The sequence below is a fragment of the Lonchura striata genome, chromosome 20 (genome assembly GCF_046129695.1).
Source record: "Lonchura striata isolate bLonStr1 chromosome 20, bLonStr1.mat, whole genome shotgun sequence".
NCBI lineage: Eukaryota > Metazoa > Chordata > Aves > Passeriformes > Estrildidae > Lonchura > Lonchura striata.
In genome coordinates this window covers 9,270,030-9,291,788 of record NC_134622.1, presented here as the reverse complement: position 1 = coordinate 9,291,788, position 21,759 = coordinate 9,270,030, and the positions used below count along the sequence as shown (strand labels likewise).

The 21,759-nt window shown below is 38.7% G+C and overlaps 1 long non-coding RNA gene across 3 annotated transcripts; it reads right to left on the bottom strand.

The window, feature by feature from the left end:
• Positions 1-377: 377 nt before the first annotated feature.
• LOC110467651 (uncharacterized) lies at positions 378-21,721 on the bottom strand. Of its 3 annotated transcripts, XR_013340981.1 has the most exons (11): positions 21,651-21,721; positions 21,015-21,057; positions 20,194-20,269; positions 13,554-13,722; positions 10,213-10,301; positions 6,996-7,133; positions 6,175-6,316; positions 5,079-5,280; positions 2,975-3,251; positions 1,731-1,794; positions 378-519 (listed from the first exon to the last, which is right to left on the bottom strand). It is a non-coding gene; the product is annotated as an uncharacterized LOC110467651 (long non-coding RNA). The 3 variants fall into 3 exon arrangements; XR_002464894.3 differs by lacking the exon at positions 21,651-21,721 and having other exon boundaries at positions 21,015-21,644; XR_013340982.1 differs by lacking the exons at positions 378-519; positions 1,731-1,794; positions 2,975-3,251; positions 21,651-21,721 and adding an exon at positions 3,378-3,431 and having other exon boundaries at positions 21,015-21,644.
• Between the last annotated feature and the right edge of the window lie 38 nt (positions 21,722-21,759).

Below are 21,759 nucleotides of genomic sequence, written 5' to 3'. Positions count from 1 at the left end.
GGATCTGGTTCATCAGTCCTGGCACATTCATCATAATAAACCCTTCTGTAGGATCCCAGCACAAGTGCAGAACATCATTTATCCAGTAAACCTAAACACAGGATAAGGAGCTGATAAAATATCTACAAAAGAAGGAAGAAACCTAAGACATCAACTGGGGAATTTTGAACTCAAACCCTTCCTGGCTCAGAACCTTGAAGCTTTCCCAGTCCCATGCACAGGACCTGAGAACACCAAGACACAATGGAGAATAATCCCATCCATGGCAGGTGAATTCTGCACCTGAAACACTGCTTGCCCTTGGTACTCTTTGGGAAATAAAGCCTCCTGGAAAACAGAGAGGAGGCAGATTAAAAAAAGAATTGAGAAAAAAAAAATGCTGTTGAAAATGTGCTTTGTTTTGTAGATAGGTTCTTATAGAGTTCTCATCTCTGCAACTTCCAGAAGTGCATTAAGCTGCATAATTAGCATCTGTCACATGAAGCTTTTTCCTTCCCTCTTCCTCTCCCTAGAGGGAACCTGCATAAAGAAATTTTAATATAAATTTTAGTATCTACTCTGCGCAGTGCAATCATATTAGGAAAGCTACAGGCAAGGCAGTTTGTGCTCAGACTAAGGTTTATCTTTGTGTAATAGAAACTTTACCAGTTTTTTGTTTTTTGGTTTTTTTTTTTTTTTAAATGTTGCTGATCCCATTTAAAAATTAACCAGTCTCTTGGAAAGACAACAGGGGTGAGGGAGAGATGGTCCCATTGCATCAGATTTAAATCACTGATTTAAATTTCTCAGGAACTGGGCAGTTAAAGCCAGTCCTGGTATTAAATCCCAACAATCTTACATGGAAACATCCAGCCAAAAGGAGTAGGGGATGGATGATTTCCTCTTCTAGTCAAAAGCATTTATTTTGAAAGGAATATTTATATTTTTAAAACATCTGAACAAAGTAGGAGTTCATGTTGTTTTTCCCTCGACATCAAGAGATATTCTACTGCTGAATATAAAAGTCAATGGATTACAGCATCTCCTGGTGAATCTCTGCAGGCAAAAGAAGATGCTGCCTTTTAGAAATAAAGATTAAATAGAAATAAATGCAGCTTAACAATAGCAACATGACAAACCACTCTATTATTCAGCCTCTGATTTCCATTCAGACTGTCTCTTAATTTTTTGAAGCGTTTATTTTCTACTTAATTATTCCAAGAAAATTGAGATTCTAGGATTGAACATACTGCCAACAACCTGAGGTATGGAGAGCAGACCGAGTGCTTAAACTTCAGCTACAGAGGTGGCAATTATTGTAATTGGTGCATGTGAAGCAAATGTATCAAGTAGTGTAGAGTTCAAACTCGTGCCAGTCAGTCTCCAGTTGGCACCAACATTTCTGTCAGGAGGATACAGAGGTCTCAGCAGGACTTATTACTGGCAACTGTTCAACAGTTCTCTTCTCCAAATGGTTTCAAGGGGATTTGGGTGGGAAGAAAGATAATTTTTAACAAATTAAACTACCTAAAAATGGCGAGCTGCCCAGAGCCACCTAGTCTGCCTCAGTCACTACTACCAAACCATTTTTAAAAAGAAGACTAAAAATATAATTGCTGGCAAAATTGCCTACCTGGCTTTAACAACTTCATCAGATCCCTGCAAAATTACCCAAACATGTGCAGTACACCATCCTACAAGTGTGTGTAAAATATATCCAGAGTAAAAGGTAGAGCAGAATATTTACTCACTGTGTGTTTTCTCAGAAAACAACCTCGAGTTACCAGAATCCAAATGTCCCTATAAGGACATGTCCTATAGTTAAAAAAAAAAAAAAAAAATCACGATTTAATTGGAATTTAGAAAGATTAGGAGGAGTGGTTATTTCCCATTAGCATTTAGCTCACAGCATTTGTAAGGTGTAAACCAGAGTTCAGCTTTGCACTGTGAGCTCTCACAGGAGCTTCTGCCCTGTGCCAGATTGATGTCCAGCTGCTTTGTTGAGACCTTGCTAAAATGCCTTTTCCAAATGGTGGATTTGTCATTTCTAGCAGAGGTCTCCAAGAGAAGATTTGAGTTTAATGCACAGCAATAAAAAGAGGAATATGAGAATTCTTGCTCTCTTTAGTGTCAGCTTTGGTTAAGACGTATGAATGCACATGAATAGTCTTGTCAGAATCTCTGGGGCTACTGACATTCAAGATCTAACATATTATTACTTCTGACCAGAACATTAGCTGCTGTGCAGGAAGGAGAAGGGAAAGAGGAGAAAGGGAAAAAGATAGGACCACTCCCTAATCAGACAGAAATCGTTATGGATTTCTCTGGCTGGAAATCTCTTAACAGAACTTTTCTGCTGTGAAAATACAATGCTCACGTTCTCCAATCTGATTGCACAGCCTCTTTAAAATCTGCAGCAGGAAAAACAAAAAACCAGCATATTTTAATGCCTGATCTTGCTCATTTTACTCAGGGAAAGGATCCTAATTAACCTATAAATAATGACTGTACAACCAAGTATTACATCCTTGTAAAGGACATGTGCTAAGGAAGGCTTGAGCATTTTAAGCTGCTGATTCTATTTTTTACTATTCCTTTGAATCGCTATTTTCAGATACAAATAAGCTAATTAATTTAGTTAAAATAAGGTAATTTTCCTTCCAATCTCAACATATATCAAATCTGGATACCACTACATGAGAAAGACTTGTTTACCAGATGCAAACATCATCCAATGTCCTCCTGGCTGAATTAAAAGAAAACATATTTCAGATATTTTTTATTTGCTGTTGTTCATAATTCATTTCTAAATAAATTGAAAATATTCATATATTGGTTTAATCAATATATTCGTGCTCTGAAATTTGATCTGAAGGAGTACAACCAAAGGGAACACCCTGCCCTTTGTGCCTGAAACCACCTTTAGAATCCATTCAAGGGCTCCAGCACATCAGACAAAGGCCTGGATTTGTTTGGAGCAATAAATGATAGAGACCTTTACATATTTGAAGTGCAACAGATGGTCCTCCAAGGAGAACATAATGACTGGCAGACAGCACTTCGTTAGAGTGGCTTGGAATGTCTTCAGCAATTACACAGGCAGTGTTTTGGGGGGAAGCTCTGTCATCTCATCTCTGAGATTCTTCCCATGGAAATTGCTGTGATTTCCGTGTTTAGATGCTAAAAAATGGTATCTTCTAAAAATCCAGGCAGGGAACTGGAAAAGGAAGCACCTTTGGTCCTCCTAAATCTAACTCAAGGTGAGGCTCCACCTGAGAAGAGAGATGCGAGTAGAAAAAAAAAATAAATCAGCATGAACAGGAAAGAACTTTGGGCACTTAACTGTAAAACTGTTAATCCGTAGCCAGGTATTCCATGGAAACGTAATTCAGGAAAAAAGCCAAGGTTTAGCACAAGGTCCAGCAGACTTTTAGAAATTGGGAAGTCTATAGCTACAACAGGCAGAATATCAAGGGGAAGACACCAAAAAGACTTAAATTACTGAATAAGAACCGCTTTTTGGGGGAAACCGTTGATTTTTGAGGAGTCCTCCTCCACATGAAACACTGTGGCTGCAGTTCTTCAGAACAGGGGAAAGGGAATTTTCTCAGGCTGCCCATCCTTTCCATTATCACAGACAAGCTATTTCACAAGACAGCAATTAATAACTACAGTTTCCAAGAAACAGCAATAAAATGCTTATTTCTATCCTGTAGATGTAGCTTAGAACAATTTAACTTCCATCTCTCCCATCCCTGTAATTCCAGGATTAATCTCTTCTGTTCTAAAACCTTCCCCACCAAATCCACTTGGAGTAAAATTTCATGTGGCAACAACAACCACAACAAAAAACGTGTCCTTTCCCAATGTAACTTAAATGTTGATGGAATCATAACTGCATTACTCCCTCTCCAATTAGCAGCAGCATTCTTTATGTTTGCTTACGAAGCGTGAACCGTTCGCTTGTCACTACAAAGACCTTCTGTGGAGGACTTAAAAATACAGCCCCAGCAATTAAAATGACAACAACAGAGGTGGATTGGTCACATCATGACACAAAATATCCAGCTGTTTCTTTCCAGCAGAAGGACATGAAATATTATGAGCAAATTTTGACAGGCTACCTAACGCTGCTGGATATTCTGGGGGAAAGATGGATTTCCAAGAAAGAAGGAGACTAATGTGCAACTATGTCTAAGCTCACAGATTGATTTTTTCCACATGATCAAGATTGTCATTCATGCTTTTTATCTGTACAAATTTTCCTTTTTTCTTTGCTGGAACTAGGGATAATCTATTTTGTGATAAATTCTCTAAAACTATGAAAAATTTGGTGGGGTTGTCCTCAAAAATACAACAAAAATTGATCTGATAGGGTTAGATCTATAAAATCAGATTTTAAACTTACTTAATTTGGTTGTGTTTAAAACATTCTAAGAGTTTATTAAGACCATAAGTCTCATTATAACAAACAGAACATCTTTTATAATCACATCTGTCTGCTGCTGGTTCCTGCCTATTCTGCTTCCCAATCAGATGGGAAATTATTTGTAATACATGTGGGGAATTTAAAAAATAATTTAGAATATATATTTAAATAATAAGAAAGGCTGAAAATGAAATATTTCAAGTTAGTTTTTCCTAGTTTGCATTATAGGAGATGGATATAGAGATATAAATATAGATATATTTATCCTGAAGTGATAAGGTAGCTTTGATTTCTAATACAGCAAGAGAAAATAATTGACACACAGAGAACCAGCCACTCAAGAGGGGGAAAAATACCCAAACACTGTCTATAGAATCCACCTACAGATATGTCCTTGGAGAAAAACTGATGAGAAAATTATCAGGCAGATTTTTCCTTGCTGTTTCCTTCCTGGAAGTTTTTGCCTCTCATAGCAGCACAGCCATGGCAAGTGATATGTATCAGAATTCATCCATGCAGTTTATTTTGCACATCAAATTGATTATCCATGACTTCTTAGGCAAACACAGGAATGCAGAAAACATGTCAGCTGTTATAGATAGAATACAGGGGCATTGCTCTCCTTACTTTACATTTAGAAAGAGCAGCAGATAATGAGCTCAACCATTACCTTGAGAATAAATTTCATTTCGAAGTTCAGAAGTATCTCTGGATTCTCATCTGTTTTGTGAACCAGAACTTACAGGTAGCTCATAACATTTGTCTTCTGAGCTGTGTTTGTCTCCAGAGTAATTGTCATAAGTGGGCAAAGGCTTTGATGTCCTCATCTTCATGCCTTCAACCATGATGACCTTACAGACTCAAAGCAATCACTGCAAATACAGAAGACAAGGACAAAATTTAAGAAATAAAAGCCCTGACTTTTTCCTTTCTTAAATTCCCAGAATTCATCTTCAGATTCATGCCTGTAGCAGGAAAAAAAAAAAAAAAAAATCAGACTAAAATATTACCCTTCTGTATGTTTCATCTGATGTAATTGCTTGGCAACAAACATCTCTTGCTCTGCAAGTATTCTGCAGTGAATTTATTCACATCAGGAAAAACACATCAGAAAGGTGTCTAGTTTGAAAGTTTCCAAATCAGACACCAGGCACAAAAAAGCAGAGTGACAGAACAGGCAAGACACAGCCCGGAACCATTCTGGGGACACACAGACCATCTTTTCATCAACAGCCACAAGAAATATAAGACAAACAAAAGTTTTGAGATCAGCAGGTTTTGACAAACCAGTAATTAATCCTGAGCTGTATTAATAACAATGTGTGTTTGAGCAATATAGCATAAATATAATTATTCTTTGCAGATGTTTGCTATTCATTACAATGGAAACTCTTCCATTCTACACTGTGGTAACACAGTGGTATCAGACCCCATTTTTATTAAGACACCAAGCACAAGATGTTCAATCTCAGAAGGTGAATTCCTAGACATTGGGCTGATAAAACCATTTGAGATTCTGTAAAACATATATCATATATTAATTACATTTCATTTTGTGGTTTACAAAAAACTATTCACAAAACTACAGAAGCTTGTCAGGCATTCTTTATTCCCAAAGAATAACATTCATCCATGAAAACAGTCTGATTTAAATAACTGTGAGTGCTGGCAGATGAAAATTACTGGATAAAGCAAATAATTTCTTATTGAAAATCAAAGCTACAAGTTTGAGTAGTTTGAGTCACTCTTACTACTGAGATACTCACACCTGACCAGGCTTTAGGTACTGGAAATGCCATCTGTTTTCAGACACATTGGCCTTGCTGTTGGCAGAATTCTTGCAGGATTTTGCAATGAAATCAAAACAAGTCCAAATCTGGAAGACTTGAAAGCTTGGCCCCTGAATGACTGCAAAATGCAAGTAAAACATGAAGTTGCAATCACAATACAGGAGTGGAGATGGAGCTGCAGCTGGAAGTTCAATCAAACCCTTTTGTATGAAGTGAGTGACCACTACTCAATTTTGTATTTGGCGTCAGATATTAGAACTTGTGGAGCAGAAAACCAGGGAGAAGGCAAAAGTTGTGCTGGAAAGATCTAAAAAATTCAGGGAGGAAACTGGTGGGAAGTGCCCTTCCTCTCCCTGCAGACACTGCACAGCCCCAGCAATTGCAGTGAACAAATAAAAGGCAAGAGAATGCAGCATATGGATCCTAAAGCCACAAAGTGCTGGAAGTACAAGGGAGAATCAACCCCACTCTTGTCAGGTAGAGCAGAGCCTGTGTCAACAAGAATCACACACTCCCACTGTTGCTCAACAGATGTACTTGAACTAGAGATAAGGCACTTCAAAACTCCAGGGAAGTTATGTGCAAAAGGTGTTGCCTCCTGTGCCTCTTTCCATGCAGGGAAGGGAACACCAGGCAGGATTCAGACACCTAATTCTGCAGTAAGGGAGGAAAAATGAGCACAAGAACTCTTGTCAGTACAAATTATCCAGAGATAATACAAATTATCCAACCTTATAAAGCAAAAGCACAGGGAGAGTCAATACATTTATAAATCAGAATACAGCAAGTATACTTACCACTGGAGAAAACTGTGAGTAAATCTCTCTTAAAGAAGGCTTTAAGCCCATTTTCCCATTTCAAACCTATGTCACCAGGGAAGCCCCATAAATGAATATTCTCTTGCAGATAAAGTGGTTGTCTTCACCTTTTGGCAGCTGCAGTAAAAACAGAACATATCCTGCAAGGAGGTTTTACTCCTGAGAGTAATCTCCTCAAAGAGTGAGGAGAAAGCATGAGCTAAAATCACTTGCACAATCATGTTTCATAACTGTTCCTAGTCTGGTAGTGTTGGTCTTTCCTGAGTACAAAAAATGCACAAACTTTTCTCCCTCTTGTACTAAAAGAGGAAAAAAAAAATCTGCTTATCTTTGGATACACAGAGAGTTTGGAGGAGCTCCAAACAATGGAGCACTGTGTGCCCCACTCATCACACAGACACTGAAGAAAGAGTGTGGCAAAGAATGCACAAAGTATGTAATTACTGTTTCACAAGATAATTCCATTATTAATACATCCCCAAAGATAGCATGCACAGTGCTGCAGTTTAATTAGATGGTAACTGGAGGGGGTTTGAATTTATGAGGTAATAAATATATTTTGGACTAATAAACTCCAAGGCTGAAGTGTTTATTAATCTAGAATATAAAGATTACATAGTTGAGAGGAGACAACCTCAGGTTGTGCTGAGATGCCTGTTGTTTATACACTTCAAAATTAATATTTTCCTCCTTTTGGGAGCTAGGTCAGAATGCCAAGATTGCTGTGGGTGGTGCTGAAAAATACTAGAAATTGCCCAACAATTCTGTGTTCTCAAAGGCAAAGGCTCTTTTAAGTCTCAGCAGATGGTGTGGTTTTAAGGTTTCACCTTATAATCAATTTATCACCTCCTATACTATTCAGTACAGCAAATAAACTTCCTTCTGATGCTGTCATTGTCTCATTCTGATGGTAAAAACCACAGATTCCCTTGTAGGATAACCAGAGCCTTTACAAGACTATCAGATCTCTCCTCTGTTCTCCCCAGATACTCAATTCCATCTTCCTTCTCTTGCTTTTGGATTCACCTGCAAGACCACATGAACAGTTTTGGTTGATTTTTTTTTCTCTCCTGAACATGGCTGTAGAAACTTTTTGCCTAGTGCAGCACATTAAGGATTTGGAAACCAACTGTTGTGAGGATTTATATCTCAACCAGCTGTGCCAGAAGTCAGAGGAATCAAATGGTCTCATCTATTAACTTGTCCTCAGGTAGTTACAACTAGAGCTTTATAAATTATCACACATTCAGTCCATTTAAACCACATTTCTCTGTTATTTGGGAAGTGCCAATGCCTCAATCAGGCAAGACAGAAGACCAGGTTTGGTCCAGGAAAAAAATAAGCATGATTGAAGTCAAAGACCAGTTTTGCTTAAGCCAAAGCTAAATTTAGGCCTGAAGGAATTGCAGAGAAAGAAAAAGGAAGAAACAGGAGGAGGAACTTGTGGGATCTTGCAGGTGAATCAAGACTGATGAGTGCAAAGGACCTGTTCCCATACCTGCCTGAGTGATGGATGCTGGACAGAGCCAGGGGGATCCTGGATGTGCCAAAGGAACTGTGGGGCAAGAAAAAAGCAGAGAGACAAGACACACCACAGCTTGGATTTATTAGTGAGCAGTAATTAGTATTACTGCTTCTCTGAGCCAGCCTATGGTGGGTGCCAACAGGAAGAAAGTAAAGGGCTGTAAAGATTTCAAGATATTTAAGAAAATGTTTCTTAAGGAGCTCAAATAGAATTGGCTGTGTGTTCATACAGATTCCAGGGTGTTCCACAGGGCAAAGGCCTCAAACTAATTGTTGAGAAGACCCTACAGATAAATCATGGAAGATGACAAAGAACCATTTCCAAAGCTCCTGCTTCTTCATTCCCAGGCTTACGTCCTCTCACCAACTGAAGCAAGTCACAGAACCAACTTTCCAATATTAAATCTCCAGGCAGTGTGTTATTCATACAGCTTATGGAGATGTCTTTACCCTCTGGAAAAACAAAGTTTAAGAAAAATGGCTCCATCTTTGGGGAGCAGTTTAAGTCTCAGGATAACTACATTAGGAAATCTAACTCTATTACTTTCTATCTTACATTTTATTACAAGATTGGTAATAGGAAATTACCAAATAAAATTGGTATTTTACTTGGTAATTTTTTTCCATGGGCCTCGTCTAATATGAAAGATGGTGATCATCAAATTTATTCAAGTTTTCCTGTCAACAACATCATTAACCAAATCCCTCAATTTCAAAGTAAATAAAAGCATCTGGGCTTCTCGCACAGCAAGACTGACTTGCATATTTAAGCCTCATATATAGATGAATCTGCACTGGACCAAATTTGCATATTAATGAAGGACTAATTGCTCTTTGCAGTCAATTTTATGCAGATGAATTTACTCCTCTCAGTACAATTTTCATAATGTTCGGAAAGAACCAAAAAATGTAAAACTTTGTAAAAGTACACAAATGTTAGACAATCAAGGAAGAAATATCCTAATGGCTTCCAACAGCTTTACATTAAATTGTATATAATTCATCTTTTATACTGTTGCTTTATTTTAACAGCCTCCCACAAAGAACAGAACAATCCATGGAATAACTTCAGCCTATTCCCCCTCCTCAGTCTCAAATTTTAACAGCTTGTAATAACCCATTATATGATCCAGTTTCCAGCTGGAAGGATGGAGCCTGAATTTTTAGGAGAAGTTAAATTTGCTAAACAGGAATTTATTTGCTCCCAGTCATCCTCATGCCACAGGACAGTTAGGACAGAGTTTGTCCCAGACATTTTTAAGGTGGTTTCTATCCAGTTTTGCACTATTAAGGAAGAAAGGCCCAAGTCCTTGTTGAGTCTCCCCCGAGGTAAAGTACAAAATACTAAAATAAGGATAGGAAAGTTTGTGGGAAATAAAAACATCAAGAAATGCTGAGGAGAAAATGAGAATATTAGGGGGGAAAAGATATGGAAGAGGAAGGGAAGTAGAAATGGAAGGAGAGAAAAATTATGCTTCAATGCAGGTCTGGCCGAAAAGAAAAGAAGGATTTAGGAGAAAGTTCAAGACAAAGTAAACAAATAAAAGAAAAAAATGCAGCCACAAATGTAGCCTCAAAAAAGAAAAAGAACAGGAAAGATAATGAAATAAGAAATAAGTGAGAATCAGAGAGCACATGATACATAAAGAAACAAATAAAAGAAAATACAAACCCTACAGTTTTTCCTCACTCTGCCAGAACAGAAGGGCAGAGTTAGTGGGAATGCATCAGGAATCTGAATTTGCATGTATAGCCTTCCTCCTGCCAAAGAAAAAAAGCCTTATTTTAACTGTGAAGACTGATAACCATAATATTTATATGTATCATAAAATCACTTACAGAAGACCATTTTAATCAGAAAAGGAATTGCATAAAAGAAAGTTACATCTTTTAATGACTTGGAGGCCTTTTGCAGAAGGAACACGGGAATCCAGTTCACATTCCCCACATCTGCCATATCTTTGATTGCATTTTTTGTCCTTCTCTACAGCTTTTGCTGTTTTAGCATCTCCTTTTTGAGGCAGAGAGTATTCACACAGATATATGATGGGTTTATAGTGGCACCAAGAAATCTTTTGTGTTTTTACTCTATTTCTTCTCTAATTTCCTACTATCCCTCTTCCTGGACCATGCTGAGCTTACAGATCTCCCATGATCCCATAATTTGGCTCCAGAGAAGCAACAGTTCATAAAAAATTTTTCATTATCAAAATAAAATAATCCTCAGAATGAACATCTTTTGACTGAGCTGTTGAGTTCTTCCAAAGAAGAATCAGAAAATCAGCCAGGAGGTCACTTTGGCATTTCTCCTTCTGGTCTTTCCCACCTTGATGGCTGAAGAATTTTTCTGGGATAAAAGCACTCCTCCATGAGCAATTACGGCAATGGTTTTATGGAGGTAAGATCCCATTGCATGGAAAAAAAGGAGGAAAAAAAGGCTTTAAGGCAGAGGAGTTGGCAGAAAATATCAAACCAAGGGGAAAATGACAAGAGGCTTTCACTAGCACTCAGAAAAAGAACAGACCACAGAACAAAGACAAATAGAGTTATAGAATAATAACAGTAACAATTGGAAAAGAATGACAAATACTCCAAAAGGAAAATATTGGAATGTTACTGCTGAAGAATTCTCACTGAAGAAACAGGACTCAGCTCAGCTGAGTAGCCTGGAGGTTTGGCTTTTAAAAGTTATTTGACAACAAATTACAGCTCTTTGTGAACACTTGGAATTCTGGATTATTAATTCAAACTGTTTCCCTATTCTGCTCATAGAGGAGAAGGAAGGGAAATGTTTCTCCTTTATAATTTCTGTACATTTGGAAACCTGCTCTGGGGCACTCCCCCTCTTTCCTCAAAAATGTCTGGTTCAAGCGATTAATGCTGTGTGAATGTAAACAAAGATAATTATTCAAACAAGAACAAGATGTTCCACCCAAAATGATTTGCTTTCCAGTGACTGAGATGCCTACTTCTAATCATCTACAAAGGTTAACCTGACCAGATTTAATTAACCACTTAATACAAAAATAAAGGTGCATAAATAACGGGGGAGGGAGCTCATAGAGGCAACAGTGAATCCAAATAAATCCCTCCAGCAAGCACAAAGTCTGGGCTGTTATCACCTGATCACACTGATGTAAGAATTCCCAAGTTTTTAGATCCACTAGGCACAGCTTTGCACTTGTCTATGTGGAACTTAATTAATAGATGGTTTTAATTATTATTATTAAACAATCAGGGAAAAAAAACCAAAACAAAAAAACCAAAACAAGAAACCACATCCCTAAAATTTAATAATAAAATGAACCCAGTGATATTTCTTAATACTGTGCTTCAAATTCATAGATGAAATCAACTGGTTTGTACAGATTATCTGAGGAGTATAGGAAAATAAATTACTATTTCTTCACATATAAATATATATAAGGAGTTATTATTTTCAGTGAAAAAAATAGTCTTATTCTGGAATATTCCCTTGTAATGGAACAAAAGCTTTCTATTACAACAATAAAATATTTTGCAAGTATTAAATGCCATGAATTGGGAATACTGCAAAATATTTTACATTTCAAAGAATGTTAGGAAATACTACTGGCCCTGGATCTCTGGATAATGTGTGCAGCACTTGCTGGTTGAGGCAGGCTGTACTCAGAGTGTTACCAAATATTGAGTATTAAAGAGAACGACTGAGCATCAGCCCTTCCATTTTCTCTCAGTAAAGTTTAAACATCCCTTAAAATAAACAATTCAGTGTAAGCCAACAGATCTGCTATTGATTCATTCTGTTCATAAAAAGTAACAACATCGTGGTAAATTCAATCTAGTCAATGAGAAGTTTATGAGCCTAAATATATCAAAAGGGCAATGAAAGCTAATATATAGTGATTAAATAACAATCTATGAGGAAAAGACACCCAAGTTTCAATTCCAGGGCAGTGGAATCATCTCCTGATGAAAAATAGGGTTTGAATTGTTTCAGAGGACACTGCAGCCATTTGCCCTTTTTAACAGCCTGGAAGTTCACAAGGCAAGATTACCTTATAATCTCACTGAAGTGGATCTCAAATAAAGTTTTTTGATTAAAATCTCCATTTCTGTGCCTCCTGGCAGTACCAATATTGCTGGAACAGGCCATCAGCTGCAACACCAGCGACTCCGGAATGCACTGCCATAAAGTGTAAATCAGCTTTGTCCTACTTTAATATTGGTTTAACAATAAAAAAAGAACTTGGATGTTTAATATTTAAGTAGTACAATTATCCCTTTAGAACTGAATCCAGAAGGACCCTTCACGGGTACACAGTGTGAAACAACAATGAAGGGAATGTGGGTTTGCTCCACGAGGAGACTTTGATTTGTAGGAGCCAGCTGAAAGGTGAATTTGTGTGTGCTTTGTGAATTTGTGATTTTGTGTGTGTTGAGGAGATGCCACGGGGACTCTGGAGCAGGGGATATCTCTCCCACAGTGCCATGGACAAAACTGAACAAGGCTCAAACATTGTGAGAGCAGGGAGCTGTGAACAACATCCATTTCAGGGGTTGTCCCCAGCTGGCCATGCTGGTGCCTTGGTTTGGAAGCCCAGAGACAAGGGTGGCTTTCTCCAGCATTGTTTTGGAAGCCAAGGTCACAGCAAGTGAAGCCTCCCTTTCCATTCTCCTCTCCTTCCTATCTTTTGTCACTTTAGGGTGAGTGAACATAGAAAACTGTCAGGTTTTGGGAGGAACACTTTATCATGAGTTAAGTATTGTCCCTGAACAGAGCAGGAATGTTCAGATGCCAATTTTTGTGTTTTGGGGGAAGGTCAGAGAGGAAGTCCTGCACCTGCACTGCACTGCAGGGTGATTCTGAGTGCAAGTGCCCATTTCTGCCAGCCTTGAGGACTCTGCTGTGCCCAGCCAGGGGATGGCCAGTGTGCCTAGGCAGAGATGGAGCCGTGGATGCCATGGATTACATGGCTGGAGCACATATGTGCAGCCACTTGTGAGCAACAAAAGCACAGAGCTATTTACTACCTCACACAGATGGGTAAGTCCACTCTGGAGATCTCTGCAGACTTGTGAAATCAGGATGACGTGTCTGGAATTCTTCCTCTCCTCTCCACTGCTGAAGAAACTCAGGCAAATGCAAGTTGGCAGCTCCTTTAAAGACTCCAATTTACCCATTTTACATAATAACTTTCAGCTGCATTAAACACAAGCACACAAAAAAAAAACAGGTAGCACCAACAGTGAAATCTAAATTTGGATTATTCACAGAGAAAACACACAAAGTCTGAATGATTTTACAACTAAATCAGAAGCAAACTGAACTAATTTTTACACTAAGCTGGATTGTCCATGGGACACATCAGTCTGCACCCAGAGGGAAGTTGTAGGAGCAAAGTTCTGCACTTCCTGAGGCAACTGAGGAACAGCAAATACATCCACACATCTCTGGTTCCTACTGGTTCCTCCCAAATCCAGAAAAATCCAGACTTTTGGGGCATTATGAACCCTTTCTCAGAACAGCCCTGCCAAAAGCAAAGAACAGATTTCTCTATTAAAGGATTCTCTTATTCCATAGCTCCTGCTGAGTGTTTGCCCCAGCCCTGAGTGTGTGGCTGTTCCACTTCCTGGATATTAATTTATTTGTTGCTGGGTGTAAGAAAACCTGAAATCATAACTCTTAGATTAGATTCATTTGGTATTTCAATTTCCAATCTAAATTTTAATCAACTCTTTTATTTCAGCATTTCATTTTATCACGATGAATTACTTGGAGGAATAGACAATACAGAATCTCTATGGAGTAACTGAATGTAAAAATATTTGCTTAGAAACTTTCATTTATTTTTCTCCAAACTGTTAAAATAGAATGTACACACACAGTAACAGAAATATGAGGTGACAGAAGAGAATGGGCCAGATCTTTGTGAATCCACTCCATTTTATCAGGCACATAAAACTAAGCTGGCCTCAGCTTGATGTAACTGATATATCTCAAAAATGAATGTTAGACATGAAATAGCAAAAAGGGTGGTGAGCCAAATTTATCCTACTGGTTTATCTTACTGGGTTTTTTTCTTTTATTCCCTTTCTATATTTTCAAAATATTCCTTAATACTCTTTCCTTTCAGAAGGAAATATAAGTCTATCAAAATAATATTTACAAGCTCAGCTGCAACATCCTCCATGGTAATTCAGTCGGGCTGTTTGTTACTCCTTGTGAGGAACAGTTCTGCTTGAGCTCTCCACAGAGAAAAAAACAACTCTGTTTTCCTGATGTACTTCAGATTCAAATTATTGAAGTGCAGGATGGAGAAATGACTGAGATAAAGGCATGGGAAATGTGTAATTCATACCTGGCTGCTGTGATGAGCTCGCTGGTAACTGATAAAGCTGTGAGTGCTGAAAGAACTTTAATGAGAAATGATATTGAACTAAGTGCCAGTGTTATCAGCACTACTGCATTTAAAATAAATGAAATTTAAAATATTTAACTTGCACTTCAGCAGTGTCCACTGACAAGTATTTTAGCTTAATATATACCTATGATTTTAACATATCTTTAGATGAGAATATCAAAACCAAATTCCATCTTCATTCCTACAGTCCTATAACTTTTTATGCTCTTATAATTAAAAACAATTCCAGGTTCTTTTCTCTGTGTAACTCATTCAAAGACAGATGTAATACACATTTTTTGCTACCTTCTCTCTAAATTGACAACATTGTTTCTGTGCAGCCTTTCAGAAAGTTTCCAGAGCAGAGGAGCTGTTGTTCCTGGTTATAGCTGGAAGAAACCTCAAACTATAAAGTAACTCTCATGATTAAGATGAACCATCAATAATCATCTATTTTTAAGTGCAGCATCCTATAAATCCTCCTAATTAGTAAACTAGATGTCTTCTTTTTAGCAAACAATCCCCAGCCTCCCTCCATATTTATTTCCCTGAATTCAATTATGTTTGCACCTGCTGGCCCAATCACCTAAATGACAGATTCTGGATGGAAGGGAGAAGCTGGGCTATAAACAATAATTTCATTATAGCTCAATTTAAAGGATTTGCCTGCACCTATTTTCTCTGCTTTATGAAGAATGTTGATGCTGTTTCCTCCACTGTGGCTCTGCTCTCCTGTCAGGAGATGCAGCAGCACCAGCAAGAATTTTACACTGCTCCCAGTCCATCCTTCACTTCTGACTCCATAGGAATCCAAGCTGAGATTTTCCTGGAGGGGAAGGACCATTAGGATAAAGAGGGAAGGAGTGATTTCCAAGTCTGGGCTGAAAAACTGATAAAAGTAAAAAAATAAATTTAGTTGATTGCTAAAAAGGAATCTTTGCAAAATAAAGGTTAGGAAATATTTCTTTCGAATACAAAAATAACAGAACTACTTTTGCCATGAAAAGCTATGGAGGAGGAGGAGGAGGTATGTCTGATGGTATTTACCTACCATGACTTTAAAATCCATCTACTCCCTAAATCAAATCAGTTACTTTCCCAAAAATCTTCCTGAATGAAATTCAGTGTCTGGATAAAAAAAATCCTGAAAATCTGGGAATGGAATCTAAGCCATTCTCTACCTTGAAGGATTAAACAATATAGAGATGGATCTCAAACTGTGGATATTGAAAATCAACAACATCCAAACCATCACAGCTCTACAGTTCAGGTGTTCAAAGAAACCCACATTTCCTCCCATCACCTGAAACACACTTCAAAATATGTTCTGAAGCTGTTACACCTTGAATGTTAAGTCAACATTGGGCAGAATTATCAAGTTACCATATTTATCTCACAATGAGCAGTAATTTGGGTGAGTGTAAAATTGGATTGTGTATAAATGAAAACAGCAACCAAAGGGGAGGCAAACAGGCAGCTAAAGCCCTGAGAGAGGAGCTTGGAGAGAGGAGCTGCACAGCATTTTTATGTAACACGTGGGGAAACTGTGCAGCATGGGAGTTTTGAATGTTAATTCTGCAGCTGTACTAAATCCAGTGTGTCAGACTCTGTCTGCAAGCAAGCCAGATTTAAGGAAGCGCATTTTTACTGCAGCATTGGAGGCTGAAAAATGGTTAACTTGGTTAAGTTCACCAGGAGGAAGTTTATATAGGAGTCTAAGATGAATTCCAGTATTCCTTCAGCAGTGTTTCACTTCAGAAGTAGTTCTTAGTGAAATAGTTAAGTACTTTTCTAAGTATTCTTTCATTAAGTCTTTCCATTAATGAAGAAAAGCATGAGCTAGAACTCTTCAATTAAGATAATGATTATCATAAACAGATGTTTTGTTTGACAGTTTGATGGATATGGGTGCGCTGTGATTTAGTTCAGAGATTTTAGTTCAACTGAAGACTTCAATTAAATGACCTCACCCTCATGTCTAATTGTATCAATCACAAAATCACCATTCAGAGGGACAGAACTGGAGATGTTTGGGGTCCTTTTTGTGCCAGAAACATAAACAAGCTGCTGAGGACTGGGGTTAAGCACAGCAGGCAGGAGCAGGGCACAAGGCAGTGAGATAACACACGTGGCTTAACAAGCACCCTGTTATCTCCTTGGAGCAGCCACGGGAGCTGGGGCTGGCCTCACCCACAGCTGCAGACAAAGGCTGGGGCAGGTTGAAAGCCATGGATCGACTCCCAATACACCTCACCCGCTGGAAATAGCACCCAGCCAGCTGTGACAGAAATATCAAATGCACAGGGGAAAGTTCTGCCGTGGAAATGAACCTGTACTTTTGCAAACGTGGTCTTGTCAGCTCTAAGGATCTAAAATTCAGTTCTGCATTTCCTCCTAAACCATACAAGCCTGGCCACTGTGCTTTGACTTAACTGAAAAAATGGTGAAGTTAGTGATTGCTTTCCAAAACAAAAATTCCTTTCAGAGCAAGGAGTACTTTAATTTCACTTTGCCTTCTAAATTAGTGTCTGTGTCTTAAGTGTTACAGCCTAATTTTACAGACACAAGCAACTACTTTTAAATTTGGTAAGACATTTTTTGTCAAGCAAAAAAAAAAATTCTTTTCCTACTTGTAAAGTGTTATAGGCATAATCTGGATAATCTTATTATGTGACAAACATGGTCTGATTCATGGGTAACACTTCCTAATAAATTAACACACCTCTGTTAAAACAAAATCTTTTGTTAGAAAAGAAGAAGAAAAGCCCACCATATACTTAAGAGAATTTTAAATATTGTCACCAAGCTAAAAACAGCAAGTAAATATTAACTCTGTGAAGTGCAAAACAAGTTTTATTGACCTGTGAGGTAAATATTGACTGAAATTAAGCAAATATTTATGTGCTGATGTTAAGGGGACGAATCCCCTTCACCACAGCTAACAAGATTTTGCCCACTACATTTCTGGGTTTGTATTTCTTCCAAAAGGTCTGAAAGGAGATATTTCCTTTTCCAGACATCTGCTTTTTAAAAACAAAACTGTCTTTCCAGAGTGACTAAATTGGATGTGCACCCAGAGGGCTGGAATATTGTACAACACACAGCTTTGACAAATTGCTTTCAGACAGAAAACTCACTTAACTAAAACCTGACCAGACAACAACATCCAGGACCTCTCTTTGATCCCTAAAAAGGTAAACAGAAAGTCAAATTCCATTTTATGAGTTATGTTAGAAGATTAAATTTGGGTTTGGAACATGAAATGTATTGCTGTATATCACACACACGGTGGGACTGCTAGGGCTGTCCTGTGCAGGGCCAGGAGTGGGACCTGGATGATCCCAGTGGGTCCCTTCCATCTCAGGGTATTCTATGATTCAACAAGGAAAATACAGAATAATTAAGGATATAACTACCAGCAGGTACTACAAGTGGAATATAAATTAACAAACTCATCTACTCCTTCCTGGTAAACCCACTCATGTTTACACACATGAGAATTCACTGTTCAATTGAATGATTCACACGGGGATTCACACGTTCAGATGAGCAAATTAGATGGAAAAAACCCTTATTTTGAGAAACTTCAAAGATCCTACTGAAAATTCTGGCACCTCTAAGGACTCCCATTAGAGAATACCAACGTCATGATCATTACATCTTCTGACCTAAATACCTCCGTAATGGTCTAACAGCAGCAATTAACACACACCTCCCGAAATTCTTGAGCAGCTGAATAATTTTTGAGTCACTGGATTTAACAGATCCTCCAGTGCCTCTACAAGAAAAGCCTGGTTCAGGAAACAGGCTCTCCACTTGGTCCTGATGACCACGGAGTCACTCCTTCCTGCAGATAAAAACAGAGGTTGAGCACCCTCCTGTGCAGGGAGCAAAAACTACAGCTGCCCTTTGTGGCTCTGCTGGCTGATTCTCATTCAAGGCTTTATCTTTGCCTAAAAAAAAACCAACAAAAAAACCCAACAAAAACCAAACAAGACTCCGGGATCTAATTCAGCAGCTTTGGAACAATTACATGACACCACTGCAGTGGAATTACTCTCAGTTTAGAATGACTTCACGAGAATGAACACGCTGCTGTACACAGAGGGCTCAAGATTTCTGGAAACCTCAGGGAACGGGGTGATGTCATTGCAACACAAAAATATCTGCTTCGAATTCCTGGCGAGCCTCCTTGACAAAGCTTAGAGGATCAGAGTTCAGCAGTGAAACTCAGCCATCACCTCAGGGGTGTTTTCAGAACTGGGCTCTGTTCTTCACTGTCTCAGATACTCAGGAGCTGTTTTCTTGTGCTTGAAATACAAACTGAAGTCGGGGTTTGTAGACTTGCAGGAGACAGTTTTTAAAAGATGGAGCACTCAAAGCTCAGGAAACATTCAAATTTTAAAGGTTATTTGAGCCTCTTGGAAGCACTTTCAAACCCTTCAAACAGTTTAAACTAAACCCTCTTAATTTTGCAGAAGTCTTCCATACTCAAGCAGCATTTTGGGTAAAATGAAGACAAACCAATAAAGCCTTTGAATATTCAGGACATTCTGCTATTCTACAGACTCTTACCAAAAAGCCCATTTTTTTTATCATATCATTAACTAAAAATGCTTTCCCTGTATTTGAGATCAGCTCCTTTAAATTCCACCACAGATGATACTGTACACCTCATTTTAAAGCACCAGTTCCTTCTGATGAGAAAAGGTGATACAAAAGGTGAGGATTGTAACCCCTTAACCTGCTCAGGTTTCTGCAGAGCTCCTTCAGGACACAAAATACATCCTGCTAATATTCTTCTGCCTGTAAAACAAGCTCTCAGCAACTTCTAGGAGGGAGTAATTGCTGCTGCAGAGGTAAATACTGAGCTGCCAGGGCATCCCAGGCAGAGTTCCACAAGGATCAGAGTTTGTTCCAATGTTTTCATGCACTGAACAAGCCCAGGAAAAGCAGGTACACACTGATGGAAAGTGCTGATTGCACCAATTAAAGAGATACCAGCTGTTCCTGGGAGGCAGAGAAAGTCTGGGATACTTCTGAGTGTATAAACACCTGAAAATGTGCCTGGGCACTCTATGAAATTTATTGGCCCTCTGGGAGAAGAATCCAAATCCAGATTGGTAAATTTATCACCAGGTATTCCATGACCTAATGTGTCCAATGCCCATGGGAAAAGACTTCCAATTTTCTGTGAATAATCTCCCAAATCTCTCTTGTGTCAGGAGTTACTAAATCCAGAGGTCATTAATGGCACTAGGAAAACATACCTGTTAAATAACAACATCTCTGAAGAGTTACACACCTTCTAATGAGCTGTGAATTGGAGATAAATCAGCAAGTGACCTGCATGAGCAAACACCACCGATTAATAAGCTGCCACGAATTAATTTAGTATTTTCAGTACATGTGGCAATGAGAAACGATTTGAGAACAATGTGGATTTAAAGCTACATTTGTACTTTAATGCATTTTATAATTACAAAAAAGAAACAGCTGAACAAATCTTTTAAATTTATACCCTTCCAAGCGATGTACAGAAGGCATGCATAATTTCCAATCATAAAACACTATTTAAAAATAAAAGATTTATAATTGCTTTCCCTGATTTGAGAAGCAAATTAAGATTTTTTTTCACATTGTCCTTCATAATCCAAACACGATGCAAGTGACTGACTGAGCAAAGAGTGGGAGAATGAACAATATGGCACAGCAGAAGCCAAACACAACAGGTTTGTGTTATCCTTGGAAGGATGGGGACATGGCCATGAAATTCTTTGAGTGCTTCCTGCCAGGCATCTGAAATCTGCATCGGTGCTGCTACTGAGCAGTACTGGGATAATTAGACAGAAAAATTATACAAACGAGAAAGGTCTTCTGAGTTCAGACAGCCTGCAGAAACAGGAGGCCTGTGGCTATGTTTAATACTTAAGTATATCTGTAATAACCAGCCCAGGTTTCTTCCAATCCATCAGCCACAGCCCGAGTGAAACGCAGAGGATTTGTGACCTGAACTTTCCAGTCGGGAAATTCTAGGCACAGTTTCCAAAAACATCATAAAAGTAGATCAAATTGCCTCCTCAAAACCTACCTCTAAGAGACACAGATATGCAGCCAGTGTTTTCAGCTACTTCCTTGAAAATAAAAGAGAAGTTTTGTTGTTAGATGGTGCCACTGAACACCCGGCCACGTAACCCTTCCAAACACTTTAAGTTTTCCACTTCATAACATCTACATCTAAGGGCCCATCCTTTCCTTCTCCACTGACCCCACAGCATTGCTGTATTCAAACTTTGGAATTAAACCAGCATTTCTAACTCAAAACAATACAGCACCGATTTTCAAAGCTGCTTAGATATTGGTCCCACTTTCCATGTGAGCCGCATACCTAAACACTTTTTCTAGAAAAATATCTGAGCCAGGGAAAACAGATGCCATTTCTGGACACAAACTAATTTATTCAAGAGCATATTTCAAAAGAAAACCTGTATCTATTTCACTCCAAACCTCTCCCAAGAGCTACCGCAGCATTAACTAGGGCAGCGCTTCCCTCAGGTTTCCCGGGAGGCAAAGCCAATTTCCAGACAGCAGGACTCCCTTAATCGCCATCGACAAGTAATGACACCGCAGTACGCGTATACTTTTACACCCATCCCTCCATTTCCTTGCTAATTATTGCCCTCCCAGATTCATTTTAATTGCGGCTTTAAATAAAAAGCAACAGGACCCTCCCCCTGGTTTCGGCGCGGCGGAGGCTGAGGGGAGGCTCCCCCTCCTCACGGGGCGAAGGCCGCGGCGTCGCCAGAGCAACGCCCATTCCCGAGCCTTCCTCCCTC